Genomic DNA, 18,238 nt, shown 5'->3' on the forward strand with positions numbered 1-18,238 from the left:
GAGTAAAAGTACAATATTTGCCTCTGAGATGTAGTGGAGTAGTAAAGTAAAAGTACTGAAAATTGGAAATACTCCAGTAGGTGTAAAAAAAGAAGAAAAATAAATAAATCTCAAAACTGTACTTGAGTAAATGTACGTAGTTACTTTACACCACTGTTCTCCAATGTAGATTTATTCAGCGGGGGGGGGAGGAGCGTGGCCCGCCCCCCCCCACAGAGAATCCTCGGCTCTAGACGGTTTAGGTGACGCCAGGAAGCGCGTCAGACACCAAGGTTGCCAGATCTACTTATTACAATGTCCCCGCAAAATTTTATTTGAAAATAGCAGATCTACAAGCTCACAACGCGTCGCATCGCGACGCGTTGTGAGCTTGTAGATCTGCTATTTTCAAATAGCTGATGTATTTGTTAAAGTGCTCACGTGGCCCTTAATCGCTTCTTTTGGGCTGGTTTTCCTAGATCCAGTTGCTTGTTTCGCTCACAGAATCTGGCAACACCGTCATCAGACACACACAGGCTGTGAGCCAAGGGGGTCAATGACATGCAAATGAGCCCAAATTAGCTCAGTGAAAATGTGTAAATAATACATTAAGGGAAAGCTCTGCTTTCCAAAACTTTAGTTCTGCTCGTACATGAGCGTCTCAGATTAGCCAGGCCACTGTTATGATCCATGTATACCTGCAAACTCTGCTTTAACCCATTAAGGCCGATTCTACAAATGCCTTCTAAACCAGTATTTTTTTTTTAACTTTTTTGGGCCAAGGACCCCCAAATCTAAATCTATATCTATATCTATATCCAGTGGTGGAAAGTAACTAAGTACATTTACTTAAGTACTGTACAATGTTGAGGTATCTGTATTTTACTTGAGTATTTCCAATTTCCAATACTTTCACTTCTACTCCACTACATCTCAGAGGCAAATATTGTACTTTTACTTTAATTGTTTGAAAACTTAATTACCAGTTAATTTGTAGATTTTGATTATTATTACAACATACATTAACCACTTCAACTCTACATACGTTTTGGCCATTTGAAAATAGAAGATCTACGACGCATTGTGAGCTTGTAGATCTGCTATTTTCAAAAGATTTATATACATTTTATACATTTGAAAACTTGTGAAATGGGACATTCTGCATAATGAGTACTTTCTACTTTTGGTGCATCGAAAAATAAAATTTTAACCTGCTGATCTGTTAATGTGATAAAAGTGTTCCAATTCATGTTGTTATTCAATTCAATTCAATCTTTATTTCAGACCTAGGAAGATCCATATCATAAGAATACAACACCACACAATAAAAACAGAAAATAGAATAAAAAAAATAAAAAAAACTGCAAATAGCCCACATTGTTCAGTTTCTGACATACAGATATGTGCGCCAATGGTTCCACAGACTAGAGGTGAACCTGAGAGATACCAGCTCGTGGCAAGCTAAACAATAAAAACTGCCGTATTAAATAACATAATTATGCAACTCCTTTAAACACTGTTTAACACATCGGGTGACAGAATCTTATAATAACATATTACGTTCAGTGCCAGAAATCTCACCGTCTGCAACCCTGCGCTGTTTAGAGCTGTGGACTCCACAGCGAGCACACGCACGCAAAAACAAAAAGACTGATAACTCGTAATTTTACGGTTTCGGCACCAAATCGCTACTCTTTGAAAACACGTAATTTTACGGTTTTGGCACCAAAGCGCTACTCTTTGAAAACACGTAATTTTACGGTTTTGGCACCGATGTGTTCATTTATCTGTAGTTCATTTATTTGGCCACCAGATGGGCTTTTTTAGCGTTGTTTAAAGCCACACCCCTTTTGCCGGGTAGGCTGTATATAAGATATGAAGGGCACGCCGCCATTTTGAAGGAAACGCACAATCCTTAGCCTGTTCCTTGACCAGCTCTCTAGCGAGCTGGTAAAAAAATGGAGAAGATACTAGAAACTAGACTAGAGAGCATTCACGGGTTGCCAACCAAGGGGGTGCAAACTCTTACTACTACGCACTGAACAGAAGGATGCAGAAGATGGAACAGCCAGGAGAACAGAGGAGAAGAACAAGGCCCAAGAGCCAGCGAGGTTCATGGACGCGGCGAGAGAGGAACATGCAGGTTTGGCCGGAGTCACCGAGGAGGACTCAAGGAGAACAGAAGCGGATGGAAACGGATGATCTGCTGTTTCCATCTGTACTTGTAACAGAGTTACATTTAACTTGAGTAAGAAGATCCCACTCGAGCGCTGCTTGCCACCACTGATGAATGGTAATGTTTGGCCTCATTTTACATTCCATGTGGCTGGTGTACAGATTGTATCCAGCTGTGATCGATCCACATGACACCCCCATGGTATTACATTTTAATGCCCGGGCTAAATTAGGACATGTAAGTGTGTGTGTGTGTGTGTGTGTGTGTGTGTGTGTGTGTGTGTGTGTGTGTGTGTGTGTGTGTGTGTGTGTGTGTGTGTGTGTGTGTGTGTGTGTGTGTGTGTGTGTGTGTGTGCGTGCGTGCGTGCGTGCGTGCGTGCGTGCGTGCGTGCGTGCGTGCGTGCGTGCGTGCGTGCGTGCGTGTGTGCGTGCGTGCGCAGTCTGTTCTACGAGTGCAATGGGACAGTTTGATTAATAGATATTAAAGTGTGATGAAGTTACTCTGACCATTAACGCATATAATAACGCTTGTGCCTGTGTGTGTGTGTGTGTGTGTGTGTGTGTGTGTGTGTGTGTGTGTGTGTGTGTGTGTGTGTGTGTGTGTGTGTGTGTGTGTGTGTGTGTGTGTGTAGGGGGGGTACATGCGTGCGAGTGTGTGCCATTGTCACCCCAGATTGGCCATCTGGACTGTCACTACCACTAAGGGGAGGGGATGTGCTTGTGACCCACGACCTCACACACACAGCCCTAACACACACACACACACACACACACACACACACACAGCCCTAACACACACTCATTCTGACCTTTGAATTGATATACTACATATCATATCCATATAATGACGCTGACCACTAGATACATAAAACCTCTCTCTCTCTCTCCTTGTGAGGACATCAGGACGGTGATTTTATGAATGACATTTTTTATATGTTTTTGCACTTTTTAAACCTAATCAAAAATGGTAAGCTCACAACGCGCTACTGCACACGCGCGCAAACGCACACACACACACGCACACGCACACACACACACACACACACACACACACACACACACTCACACGAGGTGTCAGCGGCAGGTGTCGTTAGATATAATGGTAGGGTGAGAGGTCACCATGTAGAAGGAGGGAACGGAGACTAAAAAGGTGTGTGTGTGTGTGTGTGTGTGTGTGTGTGTGTGTGTGTGTGTGTGTGTGTGTGTGTGTGTGTGTGTGTGTGTGTGATGGGGGGCAGCACTTTGGCTGATTGGTTGTAGCCCTTGGGGGATGGACTGGGGTGGGGGGGGGTGCACTGGGACATGATGACATCATGTGGTACCCTCCCCAGAGAGAGAGAGAGAGAGAGAGAGAGGGGAAAGGGGCGGTGGGTTGAAGGTCAAGACAAGACAACCAAAGCAAAGAAACAGTCATGGCCTCTACACACAGGAAAAATAATGGTTCTTTAAAAGGCTATATGAGGTTCGAGGGAGAAGGATTTCAGAGAGCCTGTATGCACGGTGTGCTAGGAAACAGCAGAACACACTGGTTCAATTCAGTCGTCTGACTACGTTAACACATTGGGTGCCCGAATTTTATAATAACAGATTACGTTCGGTGCCAGAGATCTCACCGTTGCGCTGCGCTGTGCTGTTTAAAGCTGTAGACTACACGACGAGCAATCCATGAAAAACAATGCGTGTGTGTCGGTTGCGCGACGGTCCTGGCTAAAGCCTGGAACAACAACATGTCTCACGCGAGTCACCATGGCGGAGTAGCCTCGGATCGAACGGGACTCGTTTTGCCCACTGTAAAAAGTTAAGGAGATACAGAGGTTTTTAGCAAGGAGATAGAATGGAAGCGGATGGGAGCCAGATTTTTCGGGACGGTGATCCATCTGTTCCTTACTTCTTAGAGTGTTCATGAGTGATTCCAGGGCTGCGCTAGCCCCCCCCCCCCCCTTTTTTGGGGTGGTGTAGCCGCCCCCTATAAGTGAGTTTTGGACACCGACCAAAAAATGTGTGTACCCCCTAACCCTTCCATTGTTAATGCAAATCGATACTTTTTTCATATCAGCCAATCACATTACAGCTAGTGTCATCACCACTAACTGTAATGTGATTGGCTGACTTTGCAAATTCAGGACTGTGATTGGCTAGCGAAACACATGACACATGTGCAGCCCTATGAATAGCAGTATGGACTTTTTTTATTATTTGAAAACTTTAGTTACTAGTTACTTTGTAGATTTTGATTATTATTACAAAAATCACACCCTGTGTGAAGGTAGCGGCGCCTTTGAATACATTATGTCATCGATATGTGTTTATAATGTGTTTATAGCCATGTGTCATGTGAAGCTTGACCAATCACTTTGTTGACGGGTCTGACCAATCAGAGCGTCGACGACAGATAAAGTTAAATTGAGGATCTAACTTTAAATAACTTACCTAGAAGGAGACTTTAGCCAAATAAAAATATATACAAAAAAAAACATGAGGAAATAAAAAATAAACCTTGACATCATAGTGATGTCATGAATAGTCCCCTTGCCTGACAAATCACAACCTTGACGGGCCTGACCAATCAGAACCTTAACGGACTCTTGGATTCTCGATCGTCTCTATCAAACCATTCTGTCATAACGGATGACTGGGTCCCGAACTCAGACTTTCTATACATTCACCCTTCATCTGTTCTTGTATCTTTCTCTTTCTATTCGTCATATTAACTTTAAATAACTTACCTAGACGGAGACTTTAGCCAAATGAATAATAAGATGAAGTCATTGTCATCGTTTATATAGACATCGAATTCTATATTCATGACATCATAGTGATGTCATGAATAGTGACCAATCACAACTTTGGCGCACCTGACCAATCAGAACGTTGACGCACCTGACCAATCAGAACGTTGACGCACCTGACCAATCAGAACGTTGGCGCACCTGACCAATCAGAACGTTGACGCAAAAGCCAGGCATAGAGGGCTAATATCCGCTCTATACCTAAAGGTATAGAGCGGCTAGCGCCGCTAAAAACATACATTAACCACTTCAGCTCTATATACATTTTGGCCATTTGAAAATAGCAGATCTACAAGCTCACAATGCGTTCCGGACTCATAAAACCGTAGTTACAAAAAACGAGAAAAAAAAGGTAGAAAAAAACGTATATATACACGTTTTTTTAGGATTGTTGGCACTCCACGGGTGTATTTGCAAAACCGTAATATTCCGGTTTTGGCACTCAATGTGTTAATAATGACACCATTCATAGAATAGAGCACTTTTCAGGGTGTTCAAATGCACTTTGCATGAATTAAAAATGATCGTATAGATTGAACCGTAAAAATAAATGCATTTCCGTGCCTTCACTAGAGAGTCTATTAAACAGAATTACGGACATCATCCCAAACTATGTGAGAAAAACGAGGCATTAAGAATTCCTGCTGGAATTTCCCCAACGGCGTGGGGAGGGAGTTCGCTATATTATGAACATGCAGGCACATGCTGCCCATGTGAATTGCAGTGGTGGAAAAAGTACTAAAATCTTCAATAGTGCAATGTAGAAGTACCCTGTTACAAGTAAAAGTACAGAATTCAAAATTTACTTGAGTACAAGCACAAAAGTATTGGTATCAAAATGCACTTAAAGTACTAAAAGTAAAAGTGCTAAAACGTTTGAAAATAGCAGATCTACAAGCTCACAACGCGTCGCACCGCGACGCGTTGTGAGCTTGTAGATCGGCTATTTTCAAATAGCCTAGGTATAAAACAGGTTAAGGTGGTTAATGTATGTTTTATAATGTAATCATTTATATCTGCAAAGTAACTAAAGTTTTCAAATAATTGTAGTGGAGTAAAAGTACAATATTTGCCTCTGAGATGTAGTGGAGTAAAAGTAAAAGTATTGGAAATTAGAAATTCTCCAGTAAAGTGAAAGTACCTCAGAAAATTGTACTTCAGAGAAAGTACAGCACTTGAGTAAGTGTACTTTGTTACTTAGTTTCCACCACTGGTGAATTGCCCTTGTTGGTACATATAGCCATTCTGTGAACCATTGAAGGTTGCTCGCTGTTTTCCCCGCTCTGTTTTTGCACTTCTTTTGTTCACAGAGAAACTCCAATTCCACCACCCTTTAGCTCTCAGCCCCATGCAGCCTGATACAGCCTACCCTCAGCCATTGCAAAGAACTGCTGGGTATGTGATAAGTCCTCTTGATGTCATGGACATTGGGTTTCCCTGTGTGTGAAATTATGTTTCTTTCACATAATATTAACAGAAGATTGACTTGGAGGAGGCTCTAGCTTTTCACTGTGTAGAAAAAGCTACATATGTGCAGTGGTGTAAAAGTAACTATAAGTACATTTACTCAAGTACTATACTTAAGTAAAATGTTGAGGTATTTTTTTTATTTTACTGGAGTATTTCCAATTTCCAGTACATTTACTTCTACTCTCCATTACATCTCAAAGGCAAATATTGTACTTTTACTCCACTACAATTATTTGAAAACTTTAATTACTAGTTACTTTGTAGATTTTGATCAGTAACCACTTCAACCCTATATACATTTCGGCCATTTGAAAATAGCCGATCTACAAGCTCACAATGCATCGCAGCTTGTAGATGGGAAACTGGTCATGAGATGGATTCAAGATCCTCACTTCTCCACTGTGTGTGGTCTAATGGGGGAAAAAAGCACAACTGAAGACATGAATATTAAACAAATATGATTTTGTAACATTGAACGTCCACTTAACAATGACCTGAAAAGCTGAGGAGCTAAGCGAGTGATTTATTGGTGAGCAAAAAAGGTTGGTGTCTGTTGGAGACAGGGGAGAGAACTCTGCGTTGCCTAATGGCTTCTGAGAGAGATGGAGGGAGGGAGGGAGGGGGAGAGAGAGAGAGAGAGAGAGAGAGAGAGAGAGAGAGAGAGAGAGAGATGGGCGCATGCACACAGGTGGAAAGTAAATAAGTACATTTACTTAACCCATTAAGACTTGGAACGCATCTGTGTCACTTTTTGATTTGAGCTAAAAAAGCATTATTTTACACTTTGGCTATTCAAAAACAGCAGATATACAAGCTCATAAATTACCGTAGACGTGTTTAATATTGCGTCAAATAAGAACTGTGTTCCAAAACTAAACAAATGATCCCGGCGGTTTAACTCTTATGGATATGAAGCATCAACTGACGGTGAGAAAACGATAATGTTACTTCGCCGAATTAGTTACATTTTCGCCAGAAGCAGACTGTATCAAATATGAATGACTGACTATCATAAACGATACAGAGCCACCGCCCTGACAATATCGCTGAGACAGTTTGTTTATCTTTGGACCACAATTCTTATATGAGACGATTCTATGACCCAATGTTATTCTCCATAGAGAAATTACTTTACGAACCAGGGGATGAACGAGTGACGTCAGGACTTCTGTACTCTATGACAGTGGTTCTCAAACTTTTTCATGTCAAGGACCCCCAAATTGACACTTATTAGCCCACGGACCCCCATTTCAAAAGATATGCCAGGGACCCCCATAAGAGAAGATTTTTTACGGCTCTAGCAGTGATTCTCAACCATTTTAATTTCAAGGACCCCCAGTTTGACATACATTAGGGCTACAGACCCCCATTTAATGGCATTTCTATCACTTGGACCGCAATTTATAATGTAAAATCTATGTCAATTTAACTCTGAGAGTTACAGACCCATAAGGGTCCATTTGGTGCCTAATCTATCATTTAGCTGGGGACCCCCTGGAACTCCCTCAAGGACCCCTGGGGGTCCCCGGACCCCACTTTGAGAACCAATGCTCTATGAGACTGCTCTTGTTAAGTGTTGTAGAGTTTTTACAGATCTGCCATTTTTCTGCGATTCCCGCTATACTAGGACTTGCACCTGGAACCCAGGGGTGTGGGCTTCAGGCAGCCAGCTATGATCTGGAGGGCGCCGTTTGATGGCGTGTGTTGTCAACGAACAAGACCAGTTCCCTTTTTACTTCACTGTTACTGTTGCTATACGATTGTGGTATTGCTGCTACTTTCACTTATACTACTTATTCCACCACTGCTGGAATGTAAAATGCAACGTGCACCGACTGTCTCTCCTCAAGGCGGGTGCAGGTTAAGCCCTTAAGACCGGGAGCGCATCCATGTCATTTTCAAATTTCTTTGGCTTTTCAAAAATAGCAGATATACAAGCTATGAGCCTGTAGATCTGCTATTTTTAATTGTATTTTTTTTAATTTGTGCAAATCTTTGAATACATATGTTTTTTAAAGCAATTTTATATTACTCAAATCTTTGCTTCTGGGGATTCTACAAATGTCAGTGGTTCTCAAACGTTTTCATATCAAGGACCACCCATAATGATATCTATTTGGCCGTGGACCCCCCCATCTCAAAATATGTTGTTCCAGGGACCCCCCCCCCCCCCCAGAAGTTGTAACAGAGTTAAAAATGTTCGCTTAAAAAAAAAAAACATATTCAAAGATTTGCATAAATATTCACGATTTTTCAAAAATAGCAGATCTACAAGCTCATATGAGCTATGAGCTTGTAGATCTGCTATTTTTGAGTGGTGCCAACCACTCCTATATCTGACTTTGTCCGTGTGTCCGTATGTATGTATGTCTGTCCAATAAACAAACATTGATGACAACACGGGTGATGACAATACGGGGCTCATCAAAGGCACCACTCTCTTCACACAGGGTGTGATTTTTGAATAACACAAAGAAATCTTAAAATGACACACAGATACGTTCCCCGGTCTTAACAGGTTAAGCGCGTGAGTTTGACATAAGTAGAAGTACATGATAAATAGAAAGAAAAGCTAAATGTGGATTGAGTGACAAGGTGTCTCACTCGTACCGTCTGTGAATGTTCTCCATGCTGCAGGAAGAAAAGGTTGAGCTGTGTGTGACCGAGAGAGAGAGAGATGGACAGCATTCCTTTCTATTCATCTTAGCCCTGTTTCCCAGCACAGACAGAGACAGAGAGAGTGGGCAGAGTAAAGAAAATCCATTTTCTCCCAGGCTATATCATCGCTGTCAAGGTGGAAACCTTGTATGTCCAAAACTGTTCACTTTTCAGGACATGGAGAAGAAGAAAAAAAAGAACCTTTGACTGTACTACCTGTACCCTTAACAAACTTGTTAATAAAGTATTCGGTCAGTCGTAGTGCTGATTTCGTCGACTATAAACTATGATGAAAAATGTTCGTCGACTACCTTTTTTCACTGACGAAAATGAAATAAAAACTAAGCTACGATGACTAAAACTAAGACTAAATATATTGACAAATAAAAACTAGAGTAAACTGTGTAAACTAGTGGAGAAGAGATCCAGTAGAACTAAAAGACACGTCATTTTATGTTTGGTTGCGCTCGGGTGTCGCGCTCTGAAAATAGCAGATCTACAAGCTCACAACGCGTCGCGCTGCGACGCGTTGTGAGCTTGTAGATCGGCTATTTTCAGCATGCAACCAAGTGTAAAATCAGCCATTAAGACTCCATCACAGCACCGCCAAAATACATTTTAGTCGACTAAATCCACTGTACATTTAGTCGACTGTAATCTTATGATATTTAGTCGACTAAAACTAGACAAAAACTAAAACATTTCAGATGACTAAAATATGACTAAAACTAAATGCATTTTTATTCAAAAGACTATGACTAAATCAAAATTTTTAGTCAAAATCAACACTGGTCAGTCGGTCAATCAATCAATGGACATAATGTAGTTATTTAGTCACAAGCTCTACCATTCACCGGTTCAACATTTATTAATCTCTCAAGAACAGATTCTGCTCTGCGTTTGAATCTGTCGGGGGGGTTCGTCATATCGCGTACGAACTGGCCTACAAGTGGGCGTGCCTTCAGATCAGGAAGCAGGCCGCACTTTACCCAATCAAATGTAGTGGGCGGGATTTACGTGTCTGCCGATCCTTCCCCACTAGAAACAAACCGAAACTCATTTAACAATAGCGTCCGCGGAGCAGACAAAACCACGGAGAGATATTCACATTTTAACTTGCTCTTTCATCATAGAAACAAGTGGGCTTATAACCAAAACCATCCATGTTCTCTGGGAGAAGTGGTGTTAGTGTTCTGTGTAGAAATATTGTTAGTGGGAATGAAAACATAATCGCACCACCGGAAGTGAAAGGCTGAAGGCAGACCAAAACCCTGGTTTCCTTGCTACGTCGACTTCCTCCCAGAGCCAAGCACAGGGCGCTGTTTTTCCTTTTCATTTGGTGATGGGTTCCCAGATTGAACATTTATAAATCCCACACACTTAACCACTTTAACTTTGTTCTTTTGTTTTTTCAAAACTAGAGAAAAAAGCCAATCCACAAGCTCTCAAGAGCTTGTGGATTGGACACTCTTGTACGACGGAATAATAAGGCATGAATTTACGGAGAAAATGATAAGTTGAAATATGGATATGGAAGGTTTCCTCCCCCGGACAGCAATGATCTAAAGTAGAAACCCCCCCCCCCCACATGCACACAGGCAAACGCACACAGCCACACACACACACACACACACACACACACGCACACACGCACACACACACACACACACACACACACACACACACACACACACACACACACACACAACTGTACCTTTGATTGAACAGCCGTGTCTGGGGAAGGTTGAGCTGCTATAGAAACTCTTGACAAAGAAAAGAGCCAGACAGGGATAAGAAAAGGCTCTTAGAACTCTGCCAAACAAACACCTTGGAAAAGAGACTACATTTTATTATCTAAAAAAAAACACAATTTGACAAAAACAATATGTCTTATTTACAGCATGCTTTTTTTGCCAGGAGGAGGGGAAAAAAATAAACAACTCAGAGAGAGAGGAGAAAGTAATTATTAGCCTATTCAAAGCCTATAGAACAAAACTCGTTTGAATTCTGGAAAGTATATACCGTATAGCTCCCTCCCCTCCTCCCCCAAAAAACACTAGGCTACACCTCAAGAATAAAGTTTTGCCAAAGTCTGCAAAGAATGTCCCTCACAGCTCACTGTGGAATCAGGCAGAGACCTACTTGTATCTCCATATATATCGACCTGGATTTCGATCTGTGTCATTTTTTGATTTGAGGAAATAAGTATTATTTTACACGTTGGCTATTCAAAAATAGCAGATCTACAAGCTCATAGCGCGGCACCGAGTGCCGCGCTACGAGCTTGTAAATCTGCTATTTTTGAAAAATCGTGAAAATGTGTGCAAATTAATATATTTATATTCTTTTAAAGATTGTTTTGAATTGCTTCTGGGGGGTCACTGAAACAATATCTTGAGATGGGGGGTCGGCGGCCAAATACATTTTTGGTCCTTGACATGAAAAGGTTTGAGAAGACATAAGTAAGAATCGGCCTCAGATCTTAACTCATTCAGTGCCACTGGCCAAAATTAATTGTAAAAAAAAAAGTGCTTAGGAGCCGAGATACAGCCTTTTTCAGTAAGAAGTTAAACAAGAAGTGAATGGAGCAGAACATTTTCAAATCATCATATCTTGGGTTCTGAAATTTTTTTGAGTGAAAATAGCCGCTCTGCAAGTTCACAACGCCACGCATCGCGTTGTTTTTTAGAATAATAATAAATAAAAGGAACGTTTTTTTGGACATACAAGTTTTCCACCCGACAGCAAACGAAAATGCTCCCATTTGGAAGCAGCAGCACAACAGAGTTGTCCGTCTCATTAAAACAAATTAATGAATCTCTGACACGGACAACGTCTCTGGAAGATCAATACGCTCCAATCGCCTTGAACCCAACGAAGAGACTATCTCTTCCTCTGTCTGGGAGATGAGGAGAGGAGAGGAGAGGAGAGGAGAGGAGAGGAGAGGAGAGGAGAGGAGAGGAGAGGAGAGGAGAGGAGAGGAGAGGAGAGGAGACACACCTAGATGACTTCATAAACAGCTCGCACCAATGAGGATCAGAGCACTTTAAAGTTGTGTTGAAGAGATAACCGTTTTTTGAGCCAACTTCACCACTCAAACTCTCTAGACCAGGAGGTCTTCCAATTAAGGTTTTTTTCAGAGATTTCACAGATAGTTTAGATTGCTTCATAGACTTGTTTGACAGCGATGGGGTTAAGGCAAGGCAAGCCCCCAGAACCACGGTAGAACAGTGTTCAGTAACAGGGGTCTAGCTAGCTCTTTAGAAAACAGAAAACATTTTTTTTAGGTTGGGATACCAATTCTATCCAATAAGGAGAAAAAACTCATACACGATACAGGATAAACATGTGAAATTTAAAGTGATGACACAAAGAAATGAGCAGACAAAATTGGAACTGGAAGACTATAACATTGAAGGTCCTAAATGGGCGCTCTCTCCTGATTGGCTGAATATGGAAACCCCCCCAGCAAATTATTCTGTTCATTAAAAAGCTGGAGAGACAGGGAGACACTCTATTGCAAAGATTACTATCAGAGTCAATATAGAGCTGGGAGAATGTTTCGTTTTAACCAAAAAAATATTGTAAGAGTGAAATGCAGCCATGGAGTATTGTTAGGTTATAAGAAATAACCACTGTTCAGTGATGTGAGTTTCCGCTGGGGGCGCTGTGGGGAAAAGCTAGAGAGGGAAGGAGAGAAGAAGAGAGAGAGAGAGCGCGACCGGGGGAATTCCATTCATTCAATGTTGACGTCTTGACTGTACTGTTTGGCTCGAGAGACTTTAGTAAAAGTGATTGAGAAGAACCTATTACCGTGTTGAACTGAATCTATTCTGCACCCACACCCACGTCGCTTACACTGGTGGCAGCGGTGGCTGTTGGGATTTTTGCTCAACTTTGGGATTTTGCTCAACTTTAAGTCTCTCCGGAGTTTTAGGCTAACGGTGTGCTAACCGGTAGCTTAGCTTAGCCTAAGTACAGTCGGCTACTTCCACGTTGTTGTTTTTTTCTTAGCCTCAAGTGAATGTAGAAACCTTGATTAGGTGGTCTAATTCCGTCTGGACTTTAGAAGTTGAGAAAGTAAGAAGAAAAACGAAAATACAAAAAAAAAAAAAGGGAAAAAACGAAGTCATGTCTGAAGAGGACAACATTTCTGGACCCGGACCCAGCCCAAGCCCGCGGTCCGTGGGACTTACAACGAGAGATTTGCCTCCACCCAATGGGACACATGGAGCACCAAGGGGCATTCCTTTACCTCCACCATTCAACAACGATGGCCGTGAGTCTTTCAACCTGTGGGCTCGCCGCTATGAGGTGATTCAAGAGGCCCGTTACAAGGACAGTGGTGTAGATCTGAAGACAGTGTTAGCAGCGGAGTTGCCCACTAGATTACCACCAGAACTGTTCATTGTGTGGGACAACCTGCCCGGGGCAACAAAGGGGTCTTACACTGAAGTTAAGAAGCAATTGCAGACAGCTTTTGGCCAAAAGGATGTCATTGCATCATTCCAAACATTCCCAAATGCCCGTCATAGGTTACCTAATGAAGCAATGGAAGTTTATGCTGCGGATGTATGCAGGCTGGTCAAGGAAGCATTTCCAGATTTTGAGCATAATGCTTCAGAGTATATGAAAATGACTCGCTTCATTGCTGGTCTTGATCAGGAGCTCCAGATAAAGTGTCATGAAAGAGGAGTGAAAAATTTCACTGAGGCTTTTGAGGTTGCCTCTCAGGCTGAAAGGGCTCGCCAAGCAGCTAGATTAATGTTGCCAGTGTCCTCAGCTAATGTCCCCAGCAGAGATAATGGTGCAATGCAGTCTGTGAATTCTGTTCGTGAACATGACATTGAGCTCAGGAAATCAGTCCAGGGCCTCACTGATACCGTTAAAGGTTTGAGTGCAGATCTGAGTGCACTGAAATTGCACCTTGAGGGGCGCAGCGATGTGCACCATCGTGACAGGGCACCACCTGTCCGTTCCCAGAGAACCCCCTCACCCTATGGGAGAAGCCCAGATAGAGGCCCTAATGCATGGAGCTCTGGCTATGGCAATTCCCCATCTAGATATTCACACTCCCATCAGTATTCCCCTGACCAATATTCCCCTCAGAGGCCTCGTCAGCAGGATTACACTAGCAGGGGGTCTGACAGGTACCAACAGCCTTATAGAGACAACCGCTACTCAGACCAGAGACCAGGCGTCTGGCCCATATGAGGAACGGAGGGGGAGGCAACCTTCTCCTTACAGATCCTACCATGACTCCCGCCGCCGTAGCCCTAGTCCCTATGCCAAACATGTGTCCTTCCAAGAGTATGGAGACACAGGCCAATCACGACAACCACAGGACTGGGATCAGAACTACCCCACTAGGAGGGGCTACGAAGCTCGGGACAGGTTCCCGCAGGGAAACGGCCGCTAGCTGATGACGCGGGGTGCTCGTCAGCTACTTCTCTGGAAGCCCCAGATGTATGTGTCACTGAAATCAGTGGCAGCCTTGATAAGACGATTCCCTCAACCAACACTGAGACCATGGCAAGTACTATAAGTACAGACTTCACCTCTTATGTACATGGAAATGTTGAGGGCACTGACATGAACATTGTGTTAGATACTGGATCATCCATTTCATTTATTAGTGAGGAAAATGTCGATTCCTTCCCTGGCAAAAAGGCCCATTAAAAAGAAGTTTGTCATGTCGCAAGCTGTGACTGGCCAGAGTCTAGATACATTGGGCATGGTGGACATAACTTTTAGGTTGGGGTCACACACACTGCAACAGGAAGTACAAGTCATTAGGAATGTCAGTCAAGGATTTATACTAGGCTTTGACTTTCTCACTCCTCACAGTGTTATCTTAGACATGGGGAGAGGGCTGTGTTATTTGGGTAATGATGTCCTGCCCCTTCTCAAGAACAGTAACCTGGCACCTGCTAGTTGTACAGCCCAAATAATGGAAAACACTACCATTCCCCCATGCAGTGAATTCATTTGTAAAGTCGCCTTGATTTCCCCTATCATCACTGCAGGCATGCCAAATGCCTACAGTGGCTGTCTTGAACCCCGGCAACTTGAGTTAGATGGCATAGCAGTTGCCCGCACCCTGTCAACTGCTGAAAATGGCTGTACTGTTGTGCGCATCATCAACCCCACACATGGTCCTATGGTGCTTTATTCAGGAATGCAATTAGGACAGTTCACCCCTGTCTATGACACTGAGGTCATCCTAGAATCAGCCCCTGTATGTAAGGTGTCCACATGCCCAGTACAGCCAGCCAAACTGCCCTTTGATGTTAAGTGTGGTGATTTGACAAGTACACAGCAGTCTCAATTACACACATTAATCTCGTCTTATGATGATGTATTCAGTAAAACCAACACAGATTTTGGCAGTACAGATATTGTCAAACACAAGATCAACACTAACCAGGCCCCTCCAGTTCGAAAGCGTGCGTATCGCACTTCCCCCAAAATGCAAACAGTGATTCAGTCACATGTGGAGGAGATGCTGGACAAGGGACTGGTAGAGGTCAGTCACAGTCCCTGGGCAGCCCCAGTGGTAATGGTCAGGAAAAAGGATGGAACATGGCGTTTCTGTGTTGACTACAGAGGCTTGAATGCAGTAACTGTTAAGGATGCACACCCATTACCCAGAACTGATGACACCTTGGATGCTCTCGGGGGAGCCGCAGTATTCAGCACTATGGATCTCTCATCAGGATACTGGCAAGTACAGCTGCACGAGCAAGACAAATCAAAGACAGCTTTCACCACAGGCAGAGGACTTTATCAGTTTTGTGTGATGCCCATGGGCTTGGTAAATGCTCCTCCCACTTTTCAACATCTAATGCAGCTGGTGTTACAAGGTCTCTCGTGGAAAACATGCCTGGTTTATCTTGATGACATTATTGTCTATAGCCCCAGTTTTTCTGTCCATCTCGAGCATTTAAGAGAGGTCTTTGACCGCATCAGAGCCGCTAACCTGAAATTGAAGCCCTCAAAATGCTGCTTTGCACAACAAGAAGTGACGTTCCTGGGACATGTTGTCTCGGCTGCCGGGATAAAACCTGACCCAAGGAACATTGAGAAAGTGAGAGACTGGCCTGTCCCTAGAAACCCAGCTGAAGTTAGAGCATTCGTCTCCCTCTGCTCATATTATCGGCGTTTCATTTACCAGTTCTCTAAAATGTCAGAATCCCTTCATGCTCTCACTCAAAAAGGGAAGGAATTCTTATGGACTGATGTGGAGCAGCGAGCATTTGAAAGCCTACGTCATGCCTTGTGCAACACACCCGTTCTCTCCTATCCGGATTTCTCACAGGAGTTTCTCCTTTTCACTGATGCATCCAATACAGCCATTGGTTGTGTTTTGTCACAGAAGGATGCTGCAAACAGAGAACATGTTATTGCATATGGCAGTCGCATTCTGTCGAAAACAGAGAAGCGCTGGTCCACGTATGACAGGGAACTGTGGGCTATTGTGTGGGGCATACGTCATTTTCGCCAATATTTGACAGGTCACCCCTTTCGCGTCCTCACAGATCACAAACCTCTTCTCTCCCTGAGAAAGATGCCATTGGATTGTGACCCTACAGGCCGCAGGGCCAGATGGGCTCTGGAAATAGATCCCTATGACTGGACAATTGAATATAAACAAGGCACAAAACACGCCAATGCTGACTCTATGTCCCGTCGTCCTTCGACAGCCGTCGACACCAGCCCTGTGGTCACTGACAATCAGGTGAGATGTGTTTCCATCCACACCCAAACTGTACCAGCGGAGTCGGTCATATGCACCTCATCTAAGGAGCTGGCGCTCTGCTCAGAGACTGCACCCACTACTTTGGCTGCTACACCCTTGATATCTCACACGCAGTCTCCCTTACCTGATTTTGCAGCTGTGACTATGGACAATTCACTAACTATGGACAGGGAGTACTTGATCCGAGCTCAACAAGCTGATCCTGAGTTGCAAATTGTCAAAAACTGGGTGTTGGTTGGTCAGAGGCCGCCATTCTCGGGCATTAAGACAGCTTCACCTGTATTGAGACAGTACTGGAGAGAGTTCCCTAAAATCACCCTTGTCGGTGACCTCTTATATCGAACAATCAGACCTCCACCCGGTGACCTTGTTTTACAGACTGTAGTCCCCAGTAGCTTGCAGAAGGAGGTGTTTAACTCTTTACATGGTCATCCACTCTCTGGCCACTTCAGTGCTCAAAAGACATTACAAGGGGCTCAAATCAGATGTTTTTGGCCTCACATGACACGTGACGTAACTCAGTGGTGTCTCGAATGCACTGCTTGTGAAGCACGCCGTCCACCAACACCACACCGACAAGCCCCTATGCAAAATATAGTGACATCCAGGCCGTTTGAGAAAATTGGGGCGGACCTGACAGAACTGCCACTCACAAGCCGTGGTAATCGCTATGTACTTGTTGTAATGGACTATTTCACGAAATATGTCAACTTGTATGCACTTCCTGATCAACGAGCGACCACTGTGGCTAAATGTCTGTTTGAGGACTACATTAACTGTCATGGTGTGTTTGAGGGTTTGCACACAGACCAAGGCCGCCAGTTTGAATCGGACCTTGTCAAGGGCCTATGCTCCAGCCTGGGCATACTTAAAACAAGGACTACTGCTTATCATCCTGAGTGCGATGGCATGGTGGAAAGGCATAACAGAACACTGAAAGACCAGTTGGCAAAGATCTTGTACACCAAAGGAGGTGAATGGGATGATTTCATACGACAGGTTGAATTTGCCTACAACACAACAGTGCACTCCTCCACCAAACACACCCCTTTCTTTCTGGCCCATGGTAGAGAGGCCCGTCTACCTGTTGATCTCCTACTTGGGGGTTCCCCAGGTGTTGCACGTTCCACTCCAGGCACTCCAGGTGAATATGCCACTTCAGTAGCACAGAGACTGTGTGCTGCTTTTCATTCTGTTGCTCAAAACATTGAGGCAGCAGGTGCACAACAAAAGCACTACCATGATCATCGGATGAGACACACAGCCTATGAACCGGGTGATTTAGTGTGGGTTGACCTTCCTGCCCTTTCTAGGTGCAAACTGGCACCAAAGTGGGCTGGCCCTTTCAAAGTGCTAAAAAGGATGGATTCAGGCACAGGTGACGTCGGAGTGGACTATGAACTCTTAG

At 43.6% G+C, this 18,238-nt stretch overlaps 1 protein-coding gene across 1 annotated transcript in view; it reads right to left on the bottom strand.

Moving 5' to 3' along the window:
* Window positions 1-18,238, bottom strand: part of LOC311033786 (PDZ and LIM domain protein 3-like) — an 87,496-nt gene that overhangs the window by 32,369 nt on the left and 36,889 nt on the right. The gene's annotated exons all lie outside the window — the stretch shown is intronic.

Source organism: Gymnoscopelus microlampas, assembly GCF_963454915.1.
Source record: "Gymnoscopelus microlampas genome assembly, chromosome: 18".
NCBI lineage: Eukaryota > Metazoa > Chordata > Actinopteri > Myctophiformes > Myctophidae > Gymnoscopelus > Gymnoscopelus microlampas.